Here is a 14,598-nt window from a genome sequence, read left to right as displayed (position 1 = left end):
TGAGGAGACACACCAAGGCTCGGTATGTTCGGCAACGGGACTGGATGGGGGAGGAGGAAAAGGGGGAGGGGAAAAACTTTCCTTTCTTTTCTCTATGTGATTAACCAAGAATCCCCCCCCACAAGTCACAAGTCAGAAATGCTGTTTAAATGACTTATGCTGAGGGTTTAAGACTGTGTGGAGCTAATTTTCTAACCAAAGCATGTTTTAAGGAGACTGTGGAAAGTATAAGAGCTTTGGAATGACGCAGCAAAAAATAGCGCCGCCATTTTGGCAAGTTCTGTCGTAAGTTTTATGTCTGGGAGGAGGAACAGTTTTGTTTTCATACCGTGGGTGAGCCTCCTCAGAGGGACTAAAGAAGGCGACAGAACAGCGAGACAGATGATGGAAAGAGTGCTTTTATTTACGAAAGTGATGATATATGGATACCATCTCGACATGATGATTGGATGAACGGAAAATTCACACAGGATTATAACTGGTGTTTACCTGCTTAAGGAGATTATCAGAAGAGATCATAAAGAAAAAAAGAAAAATATACGAACAAGATGAAACGTGAGAACAGCAAGATAGGACTGGATAGAATTATGAACATTATTTGGACAGATTTGTGGATATTAACGCAGCAGCAAGAAGATGATTGGAATCCCCTTTGGAACTTGAAATATGGGTCCCCCCACCAAAAAATATAAAATTCGGCTTTGTAATTCGGAACTTATGTGATGTGATGTGATTTGATTTGATTTGATTGGTCGGTTAATAAAAATTATTTAAATAAAAAAAAAGAGAGAGTGATGAGTTCATGGTTACCTACTGAGCTTTCACAGTTGGGTGGGCATCTGAACATGGCTGCCCATGGCCTTAAGGCCTATGATATCACAAGGCCTTGTTCCATAGCATCACTTTGTCCTGACTCAATGTTCTCAGGCTTGGGGATGTTGGAGGTGTGTGGTTCCAGTGCATGGGGCAGTATCCAACAAATATGTCCCATCAGTGCAAGGAATTCTGACTGAGCAATGGTACTTCCCCCCCTCCCAGCATGCACCACACACCTTTCCAAATGTGTTCTAGAGGGTTGTGTAGACCCATAGAACAGATTAATTGGTGCATGTGTGAGGAACAGGGAAAGTCTCACTGTGCAAGTTAAAGTTGAAGCATGGATGAGCCCTTAGTGGCTGACCAAGACGCTCTGGAATTTCAAATAGTTCATGTGGGAAACAGCTATTTTATCATGTGGTCTATTTGCAAGAGTATTGCAAATACTATTTGAAGAGTATTGCAGTTGCAGTCTCTTCTCTCCTTTCATAGGGTGCATTATTTTTAAATAGGGTGCACAGGTCTTGAGGTTCACACAGTTCACCAGGTCAGAGTGTTCCCCTCTATGGTAAGATGCATTGTAATTTTTTTCCAGTTTAAAGTAATGTAGGAAGACAGTGCTTGAGCAAACCACCCGCTGCTCCTTTAATCTTGTGCCCCAGCTGGGAGGACACACCAGAAGTCAGGATGAAAATGGGGAGGTGAGGCAGCAACTCTTCCAGAGTTGGAAAAGCAGCTGGAAGCACATTCTCAGCAGGTCCTAAAAGGGAAGAGGTGTGTGTGTGTGTGTGTGTGTGTGTGTGAGAGAGAGAGAGAGAGAGAGAGAGAGAGAGAGAGAGAGAGAGATGGGTGGGAGGTAAAAGTCAAAGGCAAGGAGACATTGAAAGGGGGGCGGAGAGGAAAACGGGAGAAGAAGGGCAGGCAGAGGGGAAGTAGGAAGAAACAGAGAAGTATTTAGGTGAAGATCTGGAGCCAGTAACATCAGTGACAAGTTACATGAAGAAGGGGGAGGAAGAGTTTGGGCTAACAATACAGCAAACAAATAAACAGAACAGAATGGGATGGGATCCAATCATGGCAGGAGTCCCAGGGGCTCACCAGGAGATCTCTGAAGGTAACAGACACCCTGGGGTTCTGCAGGTCACTGGGATCAAAAGGATGGGGTGGAGGAAGTATGACAATGGTTATTTCTTAATTTGTGTCAATGCATATGAATTAGAATATGAAACTTTTATGCAAAACCCCACCTTTTTTCTTGACAATGTGTAGGTGGGCGCTGTAGGAACATTACCACAGCCTTCATGTCTGAAACTGGGCTTCTTGAGTGTGACAATTTCAAACATGTTGGCTGCTTCTTGTGCAGCACCTACCAGAACATGATAAATCCTGCCGCTGCTTAACCTGGCTTAGTTCAGGCTTATTCCAATCTTCTCTGAAAGGGCAAATGTAGCCTTGGTACTCAAGCCAAATTAAATGTAAGCTTCAATGTTTTGGTGATGTAAAAATGTGCACTTGTCTGCCCAGAACAAGGTTACTTGCTGTGCTTATATAAATCCCATAGTATGGAGGACTTGTGGAATAAAGTAAAACTCGTTAAGAGAGGTATTTTCAGGTAACCCGATTACACTGAGTAAACTCTTCCTTGTGGTTCACAGTCTTTGTGAGGCATACAAAGCTCTAAGGCTGAGTACGAATTGTATTTGCTTGTTTAGATGTGGGGGGAATTGAAAGGATGACCAGTCGCTCATCAGAAATGCACCATTAGCCTGAGGCACTCAAGGAAAGCTTGTAACTCCCACTGCCCTGTCAGAACATTTCCATATTCTGAAGGGAAATACCCAGTCAACAGGAAGGAGAAAAAGAGCTAACAGTTTGCATGGAAGCTGAAAGGCTTTTGTTTCTTCCACTGAGGACATGAGTTGGTAGCCAACACTGCTTAAGGTATATTGGGGGTGGGATGAGGAGAGAAGAATGGAGGTAGAGCTAGTTAATGTGAACTAATTTGCCATGCTCAGATATGCAGATGACACAACCTTGATGGCAGAAAGTGAGGAGGAATTAAAGAACCTTTTATTGAGGGTGAAAAAGGAGAGTGCAAAATATGGTCTGAAGCTCAACATCAAAAAAAAAAAACAAAGATCATGGCCACTGGGCCCATCACCTCCTGGCAAATAGAAAGGGAAGAAATGGAGGCAGTGAGAGATTTTACTTTCTTGGGCTCCATGATCACTGCAGATGGTGACAGCAGCCACAAAATTAAAAGACGCCTGCTTCTTGGGAGAAAAGCAATGACAAACCTAGACAGCATCTTAAAAAGTAGAGACATCACCTTGCCAACAAAGGTCCGTATAGTAAAAGCTATGGTTTTCCCAGTAGTGATGTATGGAAGTGAGAGCTGGACCATAAAGAAGGCTGATCGCCGAAGAATTGATGCTTTTGAATTATGGTGCTGGAGGAGACTCTTGAGAGTCCCATGGACTGCAAGAAGATCAAACCTATCCATTCTGAAGGAAATCAGCCCTGAGTGCTCACTGGAAGGACAGATCGTGAAACTGAGGCTCCAATACTTTGGCCACCTCATGAGAAGAGAAAACTCCCTGGAAAAGACCCTGATGTTGGGAAAGATGGAGGGCACAAGGAGAAGGGGACGGCAGAGGACAAGAGGAGGACTCTCCTGCATGTGAGTGTCTGAGGGCCCTGCTCCTTCCTGCCACTCACCATCTGGCCTGGGGTGGGGCCTAAACCTCACATGGACTGCTGCGCTCTGCTGCCCAGGAGGACTCTCCTGCGTGTGAGTATCTGAGGGCCCTGCTCCTTCTTGCCACTCACCATCTGGCCTGGGGTGGGGCCTCAAGCCTCACAGGGACTGCTGCGCTCTGCTGCCCAGGAGGACTCTCCTGCGTGTGAGTGTCTGAGGGCCCTGCTCCTTCCTGCCACTCACCATCTGGCCTGGGGTGGGGCCTAAACCTCACATGGACTGCTGCGCTCTGCTGCCCAGGAGGACTCTCCTGTATGTGAGTGTCTGAGGGCCCTGCTCCTTCCTGCCACTCACCATCTGGCCTGGGGTGGGGCCTGAAGCCTCACAGGGACTGCTGTGCTCTGCTGCCCAGGAGGACTCTCCTGTGTGAGTGTATGGGGCCCTGCTCCTTCCTGCCACTTACCACCTGGCCCAGGGCAGGGCCTGACGGGCCTCACTAGGACAGTTGCTGTTACTGCTGGAGGGGTGCAGAGTGCTTTTAAAATGTTTTAAAAATTTTATTTTGAATTTTTTGTATGTGGGGGGTGGGGGTGGGGTGGATGTTTATTGGGCCTGGGAATTTGTTTGATTTTATGTTTTTGTAATTTTTATTGTTTTTTGTTTGTATTGTTTTATTTGTGTTGTTGTTGTTTTTTATTTAAAAGGTGTTATTTTGTTCTTAAGGGGAGAGGTCAGGGCTGCTGGGGAGTTGGTCCCAGCCAACAAAATGGCTGGGACATGTTTCACAGGGGGGAATGCACTGGGACAACCGATCTCAGTGATCACGGGTAGGAGGAGGAGTTACGCTAAGACCAGACCATGTCATTACAGAGGAGGCAGGTTTAGTCGTTGTCTGAGGACTATCCCTGCCTCCGGGTCTGGTCCTGACCGGATGGATACTAGAATCAGCAAGGGATACCCACATGACCTGAAAGTGTTGCTGTGCAATGCCAGGTCAATGATTCATAAGACCACTGCCATCCATGACTTGATCATGGATGGAGAACTTGACCTGGCATATGTAACAGAGACTTGGTTGGATGAAGCAGATGGGCCTGTCCTTGCCGCTGCTTGTCCACCAGGTTTCTCTTACGCACAGCAACCCAGGTCATGTGGGCGGGGAGGGGGGGTTGCAGTGATTTTTAGGAAGTCATTAGTTTGCACCAGGCGTCCTATTGGGAAGACTCAATTTTCCGAGTGCATGTTCTGGAAGTTGGGCAATAGGGGCAGTACAGGATTCCTTTTGGTGTACCGACCTCCCCACTGCACCAAGGATTCCCTGCCCGAGCTGCTTCAGGTCGTGGCGGATGTTCTCCTGGAGACACCTAGCTTGGTTGTCCTAGGGGATTTTAACATCCATGCCGACACGACCTTACAAGGGGCCGCTCGGGACTTCGTGGAAAGCATGGCCTCCATGGGGCTGTCCCTGAATAAGTCTGGCCCAACCCATAGCCACGGACATGCCTTGGACCTGGTGTTTAACTCTATGGATGTTGGTGATCTGACACTAAGTAAAAGTGAAACGAAAGAAGTGCCATGGTCAGATCACTTCCTGGTGCAACTGGACTTCTCTGCGACCCATCCCTTCTGCAGGGAGGTGGGACCGATTCGGATGGTCCGCCCCCGCCACTTAATGGATCCAAATGGTTTCCAGAGAGTGGTAGGGGATGCTTTATCCCATGTTGATGGCCTTTCAGCCGATTCCCTGGTGGCCCGCTGGAATGTGGGGTTAACCAGGGCTATTGACTGTTTGGCTCCGAAGCGCCCTCTCCGATTGCATGGAGTCCGGAGAGCCCCATGGTTTTCCACGGATCTGAGGGCAATGAAACAATCATTGAGACGGCTAGAGCGCCGGTGGCGGATAACTCATTCCGAATCTGACCGGACACAGGTTAGAGCTCAACGTCGAGCCTACCAAGTGGCGATAGCGACGGCGAAGAAGACTTTCTTCACCGCCTCTATTGCATCTGCAGAAAACAGCAGCAGGAGACTCTTTCAGGTGGTTCACAATTTAGCGGAACCACCTGTAACATCGGGGCCCAGTACGGGCCATATGTTCTCCTGCAATGATTTTGCAAATTTTTTTGCAGATAAAATCGCTCAGATTCGGGAAGAAGTAGACTCCACCGTGGGAGCAGGGCCGGGGCGGGAGAGTGCTAGAGTCCTGTCTGGTCAAGTTGTGTGGGATCAATTCCAATCTGTTACCTCCGAGGATGTGGACAGGCTGCTTGGACGAGTGAAGCCAACCACCTGTCTCCTGGATCCTTGCCCATCCTGGCTTATAAAAGCTAGCCGGGAAGGACTGGGCGATGGGCTTCGTGGGGTGGTGAATGCTTCCCTCTGTGAGGGAGCCTTCCCAGACCCGCTGAAAGAGGCGGTTATTAAACCGCTTCTTAAAAAACCATCGTTAGATGCGGCCACGATGGCCAATTATCACCCAGTCTCAAACCTTCCATTCTTGGGCAAAGTGATTGAGCGAGTGGTTGCTAAACAACTCCAGGCATGCCTGGAAGAAGCGGACCATTTGGATCCCTTCCAGTCGGGATTCAGGCCTCATCATGGGACTGAAACTGCCTTGGTCGCACTGGTTGATGATCTCCGGCGGGCTAGGGACAAAGGTGAGAGCTGTTTCCTAGTTCTGCTGGATCTCTCAGTGGCGTTTGATACCATCGACCATAACATCCTTCTAGACCGTCTTGAGGGGCTGGGAGCTGGGGGCACTGTCATACAGTGGTTCCGCTCCTTCCTCCTGGGCCGTGTTCAGAAAGTGGTGGTGGGGGATGAGTGTTCAGACCCCTGGGCTCTCACTTGTGGGGTGCCTCAGGGTTCTGTCCTCTCCCCCATGCTTTTCAACATTTACATGCAGCCACTGGGAGAGATCATCAGGAGGTTTGGGCTGGGTGTTCATCAGTATGCAGATGATACCCAGCTCTACCTCTCTTTTAAATCAGAACCAGTGAAGGCAGTGAAGGTCCTGTGTGAGTGTCTGGAAGCGGTTGGAGGATGGATGGTGGCTAACAGATTGAGGTTGAATCCTGACAAGACAGAAGTACTGTTTTTGGGGGACAGGAGGCAGGCAGGTGTGGAGGATTCCCTGGTCCTGAATGGGGTAACTGTGCCCCTGAAGGACCAGGTGCGCAGCCTGGGAGTCATTTTGGACTCACAGCTGTCCATGGAGGCACAGGTCAAATCTGTATCCAGGGCAGCTGTTTACCAGCTCCATCTGGTACGTAGGCTGAGACCCTATCTGCCTGCAGACTGTCTCGCCAGAGTGGTACATGCTCTGGTTATCTCCCGCTTGGACTACTGCAATGCGCTCTACGTGGGGCTACCTTTGAAGGTGACCCGGAAACTACAACTAATCCAGAATGCGGCAGCTAGACTGGTGACTGGGAACGGCCGCCGAGACCATATAACACCGGTCTTGAAAGACCTACATTGGCTCCCAGTACGTTTCCGAGCACAATTCAAAGTGTTGGTGCTGACCTTTAAAGCCCTAAATGGCCTCGGTCCAGTATATCTGAAGGTGCGTCTCCTCCCTCATCGTTCTGCCCGGACACTGAGGTCCAGCTCCGAGGGCCTTCTGGCGGTTCCCTCACTGCGAGAGGCCAAGTTACAGGGAACCAGGCAGAGGGCCTTCTCGGTAGTGGCGCCCGCCCTGTGGAACGCCCTCCCATCAGATGTCAAAGCGATAAACAACTACTTGACATTCAGAAGACATCTGAAGGCAGCCCTGTTCAGGGAAGTTTTTAATATGTGACATTTTAGTGTATTTTTCATCTTTGTTGGAAGCCGCCCAGAGTGGCTGGGGAAACCCAGCCAGATGGGCGGGGTACAAATAATAAATTATTATTATTATTATTATTATTATTATTATTATTATTATTAGATGGTTGGATAGTGTTCTCGAAGCTACCAGCATGAGTTTGACCAAACTGCGGGAGGCAGTAGAAGACAGAAGTGCCTGGTGTGCTCTGGTCCATGGCGTTACCAAGAGTCAGACACAACTAAACGACTAAACAACAACAACAATTTGCCATGCTCCCCAATAATAGTACCTCCTGCATCTTCCTTCTCCCACACATTGTAACCACTAATAACCTTTTCAAGTTCTGCCCACTAATGAAGCCACTGTCTCTTCCTATTCCGCAGCCCCTTTCATCTCCACCTCCATTTCCTTGCTTCTTACTCCTGCTTTTGTACACCATCTTCCCTTCGCCTTCCTCCTCCTCCTTCCTTATCTCAACTCTCTTGCGCACAGACCACTCTCAAGTCCCTGACTCCTCCTCTCTCCTATGCTGCTGCTCTCTTTGAACATACTTCCCACAATGGCATATGTTACATTATCTTTAAGATGAATAGAGCTGTAAGAACAAGGCTGTCAGTTAGCATGTAGAGCAGGTTAAGTTCAGTTGATGGATGTTGTACATACGTGTGCGGATGCTTGTTGTTAATATCCATTCTAAAGGAATGTTGAAGGAATGGTACCAAGAGTGAAATGCATTGTGTGAAGATACTATGAAATATTTGAGGGCTCCACATCCTTTAAATCCATCCTTTTCCATCTTCTCCAAATTCCTCCTTTTCTCCAGCTTTCATCTCCCCTGTCACCACAGCCCTAAAACTTTCTCTCTCACAGATGCACCCACCTTCCTCCCTACCTCCCATATTCCTCCTCCACTCCTCCAAATGCCACCTTTAGCCCCACAAATACAGTGGTACCTCACAAGACGAATGCCTTGCAAGACGAAAAACGCGCAAGACGAAAGAGTTTTCCGTTTTTGAGTCGTTCCGCAAGACGAATTTCCCTATGGGCTTGCTTCGCAAGACGAAACGTCTTGCGAGTTCTTGCGAGTTTGTTTCTTTTTTCTTAAAGCCGCTAAGCCGTTAATAGCCGCTAAGCCGCTAATAGCCGTGCTTCGCAAGACGAAAAAACCGCAAGATGAAGAGACTCACAGAACGGATTAATTTCGTCTTGCAAGGCACCACTGTACTGTGGGAGTTTTTGCAGTCAAAACTCACAATGCATATCTATGCTAGTTAGTAAATGAAGGGGTTAAAGACCACAGAAGTGTAAATTGCTAGAGATGGTACAGCTAGGTCATGCCTCCCCCCTTTGGGGAGGGAGGAAGTATTGTTTGTTTCCTGTCCCCTCCCCCACTTGAATCATGTAACCTGAGCAGACCACATGAGGCTGGAGCTCCCATGCCCAGACTCCATGTTTGAAAATACTTTTTGTATTTTGTAACCAAGCATACCTTGCCTTTGTTGTTTCTGCTGTAGCACTGAATGGTGCTTGAGTGAGACCTATGGGTACTGTAAGTAAAGCATTTAAACTTACTCAAGTTTGGGTTCTATTTGCTGTGAGAGGGGTATAGGTCAGGGAGCAGCATTTTAACTGCTCAATACTGGGACATTTAAAGGTCTAACAATCTATATTTTTGTGCTTTGCAAATGCTGCATAGATTTGTGTTTTAAACTCTGGTGGGGGTTGTGGGGGTTTTTTTTGCTAAAGAGTGAGTCAAGCCACTATTTTTGAATTCAGGAGTCACCCATTTTTCTTGTAGTTCCCCACACATGTGGGACTTCAGGATGAATTGGTATTCACAAGTTATTTCCCAACAAATAGTTCCACTTGACCCTTCCCCATCCCCCTCTGTCACCACATAGAGCCCCCTCCCCAATTATTTCCTTAACCCCTCCACAGGTCATTTACTACAGATGTGAATCCCCTCCTATTTATTCTTGCTCCCTCCTCCTTCTGCTGCCCCTGCCTTTAGAGCTTTGGGAAACAGCCAATGAAAATAGACTAGCTCAAATATAGTATAGAGAGAAACAGAGCTAGATCCTTGGTATGAAATTTTAATGGCTTGATTGAAACATTTTATGGAAAGTTTATCGTTACGATTAACATTTTATAGACCTTTCTGCACAGGGGATGCAATTTTGTTATGCAACCAAGCAAGCAAAGTGGGGGTTGGGTGGGGAGAAATCCAATTTCTTTTTGCTTGAGTTCTATTCTGAAAGAGGTTACTTTCTAGGTGTCATTTAGTTTTCATGGAAACAAAGTTTGGGGGAGAAGAAGCACATCGACTACAAATGCGACAATAAAAGCAATAACGTTTGAGTTCTTCTTTTCAAGTACATCGTGCAAAGTTTTTGCATTATTTGTTCCAGGCTTTTTGGTGAGCGATGCAGTTGACTCCTTTTCAACTCCACTCCTGTAAAAGAAATCATTGTCAATTGATGTGGTTTGATTTCCCCCCCTCTGCTTGTCTATTCTGAGCATGTAGAGCTTTGAACACACAGCAGTTGTACTGCATATTACTAACCTGTCTTTTAGACATAATATTTTGTTTAAGAAGAGGATAAATATTGGAACTTATTGAAAAGAAAAGAAAAAGAAAGGATCAGTGGTAGTTTTTACAAAACTTTATTTTTTAAAAATCCTAAAAGGTTTTGGAACCAATATACAGTCTTTTTAAAAGAAACAAACAAACCAGCAGAGAAATCCTATGCATGCATACTCAGAAGCAAGTAATCTAATGTTTAATGGAGTTACTCCTTAAGTTTGGTTAGGAGAGCAACTTCAGTTACACTTGTAGTTCAGGGACAGGGAATGTGTGGCCTGCCAGAGATTGCTGAACAACAACTCCCATCATCTTTGACTATTGGCCATGCTGCAGCTGATGGGGACTGGAGTTCAACATCATATATGGACCATTGGGCCATTTAGGACAGACATTTTAATAACAAGTATTAAACAGATATCAAACAGAGCTCTGTTGCTTATAGCATAGTGCTGATAACGTAAAGGTTAATTCCCATGTGGAACAGCTGCATATTCCTGCATTGCAGGGAGTTGGACTAGATCGTCCTCAGGGTCCCTTCCAACTCTACAATTCTATGATTATATGATTCTAAGTAAGCGCACGTGTTTGTACAACAATGATGAACTGAGCTTAACTTTTATTACTAACTGTCAAAGCTAACTAAACAGACCTTCCCTTAAGAAGAAGATGAAGAAGAGTTTGGATTTGATATCCCGCTTTACCCTAAGGAGTCTCAAAGCGGCTAACAATCTCCTTTTCCCTTCCTCCCCCACAACAAACACTCTGTGAGGTGAGTGGGGCTGAGAGACTTCAGAGAAGTGTGACTAGCCCAAGGTCACCCAGCAGCTGCATGTGGAGGAGCGGGGACGAGAACCTGGTTCACCAGATTACGAGTCCACCGCTCATAACCACTACACCACACTGGCTCTCTAGGATTCTATGATTCTAGGACTCTAAGATTCTATTCATCTTCAAGATTCAGTGGTACCTCGGGTTACATACGCTTCAGGTTACATACGCTTCAGGTTACAGACTCCACTAACCCAGAAATAGTACCTCGGGTTAAGAACTTTGCTTCAGGATGAGAACAGAAATCGTGCTCTGGCGGCGCGGCGGCAGCGGGAGGCCCCATTAGCTAAAGTGGTGCTTCAGGTTAAGAACAGTTTCAGGTTAAGAACAAACCTCCAGAATGAATTAAGTACGTAACCAGAGGTACCACTGTACAGTAACATATGTATATCATCCCACCAAGTGCTAACCGCGGCTCAGGACTTCAATAAGGTAAAGGTAAAGGAACCTTTAGGTCCAGTCCATTAGGTCCAGTCATGGCCGACTCTGGGGTTGCGGCGCTCATCTCGCTTTATTGGCCGAGGGAGCCAGCATAAAGCTTCCGGGTCATGTGGACAGCATGATGAAGCCGCTTCTGGCGAACCAGAGCAGCGCACGGAAACACCGTTTACCTTCCCGCCGGAGCGGTACCTATTTATCTACTTGCATTTTGATGTGCTTTTGAACTGCTAGGTTGGCAGGAGCAGGGACAGAGCAACGGGAGCTCACCCCGTCGCTGGAATTCGAACTGCCAACCTTCTGATCAGCAAGTCCTAGACTCTGTGGTTTAACCCACAGCGCCACCAGCGTCCCCAAGACTGCAATACCTCTTTCCATATGAACCTACCCAGACCCTGAGATCATCTTCTGAGGCTCTCCTTCATGTGCCTCCCCCTTGAGAGGTCCGGAGGGTGGCAACACGAGAACGAACCTTCTCTGCAGTGGCTCCCCGTCTGTGGAATGTTCTCCCCAGGGAGGATTGCCTGGCACCTTCATTATACCCTCCTCTGCACATGTTCCAGCTTGTCAACATCCTTCTTAAATTGTGGTGCCCAGAATGGGACATAGTATTCCAAGTGTGGTCTGACTAAGGCAGAATAGAGTGGTACTATTACTTTCCTTGAACTGGACACTATATTTCTGTTGATGCAGCCTAGAATAGCATTAGCTTTTTTGTTGTTGCTGCTTCTTCTCTTATCTTTGGCGATCACTCATAGCCGAGTAAGATTGTCTTCCATAAACACTGTTTTAACAGTGAGTCTGTAAGTGACTGTGGAGGCCAATTCTGGACCCAGCCGTCCTTCCACAGTGGGGACATTGGTTCCACAGTGGGAGTTGATCACAGTGTGGATTTGCCAAGTGTGCCTTCCTCTTAGCACATTTCTCCCTTGCGTTCTGAGTTCGAGTGTCTTCAAAGTCCATGACACCTTTGAAAGAAAAGAAAAGAAAAGAAAAGAGAGGAGAAAAGAAAAGAAAAGAAAAGAAAAGAAAAGAAAAGAAAAGAAAAGAAAAGAAAAGAAAAGAAAAGAAAAGAAAAGAAAAGAAATCAGATTGGTCTGGCATGACTTGTTTTTGAGAAACCCATGCTGGGTCTTCGTAATCACAGCATCCTTTTCTTAATGCTCACAGACCGACTGTTGAAACATCTGTTCTAGGATCTTCCCTGATATCGATGTCAAACTCACGGGTTGGTAGTTACTTGGGTCTCCCCCCCCCCCTTTTGAAGATGGGGCAACATTTGCCTGCTTTCAGTCTGTAGGGACATCACCTGCATTCTCCAAGAATTCTTAAAGATAATAGATGAAGGCTCTGAAAATACATCTCCAAGCTTCTTTAGTATGGATGCAGCTCACCAGGCCCTGGAGATTTGATCTCATTTAAAGTAGCTAGCTGTTCCCTTACTACCTCTTTTCCTATCTTGGGCTGCAGCTCCCCCCTTACATAATTTATTCTGTTATCACCAGGTTGGGCATCATTTTCCTTTTGGGTGAAGAAAGAGGCAAAGTAGGTGTTGAGTAGTTCCGCCTTTTCTCTGTCACCCAATAGCATTTCTCCATGTTCCCCACATGGAGGACCTACCACTTGCTCGTTCTTCCTCTTACTTCGGACATAGTCAAAGAAACCTTTTTAAAAATTATTTTTAGTCTCCCTTGCAAGCCTGAGCTCATTCTGAGCTTTAATCAACCTGACTTTCCCCCTGCAACTGTCGGCTACTCATGTATACGCCTCCTTTGTGATTTCCCCTTTCTTTCATTTCTTATACATGCCCTTCTTAACTCTCAGCTCATCTGTATGCTCCTTATGCAGCCACACCAGTTTCCTTAGATGCCTCCTACTTTTCTTTCTTGTTGGTATTGTCTGCATTTGGGCCTTTAGTGTTTCTCCTTTTAGAAACTTCCATCCTTCTTCGACTCCCTTCTCACTGAGTATTTCTGACCATGGGATCACACCCAGTAGCTCTTTCAGCTTTTTGAAACTGGCCTTCTTAAAGTCCAGAGTGCATGTCTGACTACATTCAGTTTTCCCTTGCCTAATGTCTCTGAGTCGACAGAAAGCTTTTGGAGGGAAACCCAGCGAAATACTCACCTAGAGTTCCTTTCTTTCCCCCTTCCTTTTCGTTAGGCTGACCACTAATGGAAAGAATATGAAAATAAAACTCTTTTTTTGTTCACCTTGCTTTTTGACAGTGAATAAGAAAGGTCCAGGGAATTGCATGGAAATCAGTGGTGGTTGCTGTCCAGTAGGAATGTTGGGGCAGAAGGGTGGGAGCACAAACAGTAGGCGGAGCAGGAATCAATGATAGGCAGATCCAATTAATTCATGTTTCATCTCCATCATCCCTGTTGAGTTCTACAAGGGTGGCACTGAAACTGAGCAGGATGAGAAAGCTGATAGGCAGCACTACCCCCCTGTTTGGGTTGTAAGAAGGCAGGCGGGGGCTGGCTGAGGGTGGTGTGAGGTTGGTGGGGCAATGCCCCATTTATTATTGTTATTTTATTTAGTCACTAGTCATTAGTCACTTGCCCAGGGCAGCCCATAGCGACTTACAACCAAACAGACAATTGTCCTAACACGGCAGTCTCTGCAACTGGGAAGACATCAAGTGCAGCAATTCCATTGAATCTGGAAGCTGGCTTAAGGGTATAGCACCTGGAGACAGAAGCTTCTCTTTGGAGGAAATGTACGGTATAATATAATAAATAAGCATAAATAAAGTTGGCCTCCAACTGTTTTGATCCTTTCATAGGACCTTAACGCAGCTATTAGTCAAGAAATGCCAAAAATAACTTTTCTTCTTCCTCTTTAGGATGCTGATTGCAGATGCTATTTTCCCGAAACCAAAAGTGACAGTAAAATTGTGATCTACTCTGGGGAAAATGAGCACAGCCTTTACTTGATGCAATACACAAACTTGAACTTTAATGGATTTCTCAAGAAAGCTCATCTCACAGCAAGAATTCTTTCATCCTGCAGTAGTGACAGAGAAAATGGGTTCACAGGAGGGTTTCCCCTCCCCTCTCTTTCCCAGTATTAAGTTAAGAAAAATAAAATAAAAAAGTAGAACTGATATGGGAAACTTTTTTCAAAGCCTTTATACTTATGAACCACAGCCTGTGAAATAATGTCCTATGCATTTTAAAGACATGGTGAAATCAAAGTACTGCATAAATAAATAAAAAACCCATTTTCTGAGATACAATCATAGGCAGGATATATTATTAAAAGTTTAATTACCATCTCACTGTATATATGAATATAGAAGATCAAGAGAAGATTTGAGGTGAGAAAAGCTGTTTAATTAAAAATTTACCAAACTTTTTTTAAAATAAAAACGTGAGATGTATAGCTGCATTTTCTACTAAAGACAAGTTTATTATTCTTTTA

At 45.9% G+C, this 14,598-nt stretch overlaps 1 long non-coding RNA gene across 1 annotated transcript in view; it reads left to right on the top strand.

Annotated features, from left to right (window-relative positions):
- The window catches only part of LOC309345235, a 35,711-nt gene extending 21,595 nt beyond the window's left edge, over positions 1–14,116 (top strand). The window contains exon 3 of the long non-coding RNA XR_014158127.1: positions 14,021–14,116. This is a non-coding gene — a long non-coding RNA (uncharacterized lncRNA). The remainder of the gene's footprint in view (positions 1–14,020) is intronic.
- Positions 14,117–14,598: the final 482 nt, after the last annotated feature.

The sequence above is a fragment of the Podarcis erhardii genome (assembly GCF_964252035.2).
Source record: "Podarcis erhardii genome assembly, chromosome: 6".
NCBI lineage: Eukaryota > Metazoa > Chordata > Lepidosauria > Squamata > Lacertidae > Podarcis > Podarcis erhardii.
Note: the sequence above shows the minus strand (reverse complement) of the source record. Positions and strands in the feature narration are given on the sequence as shown.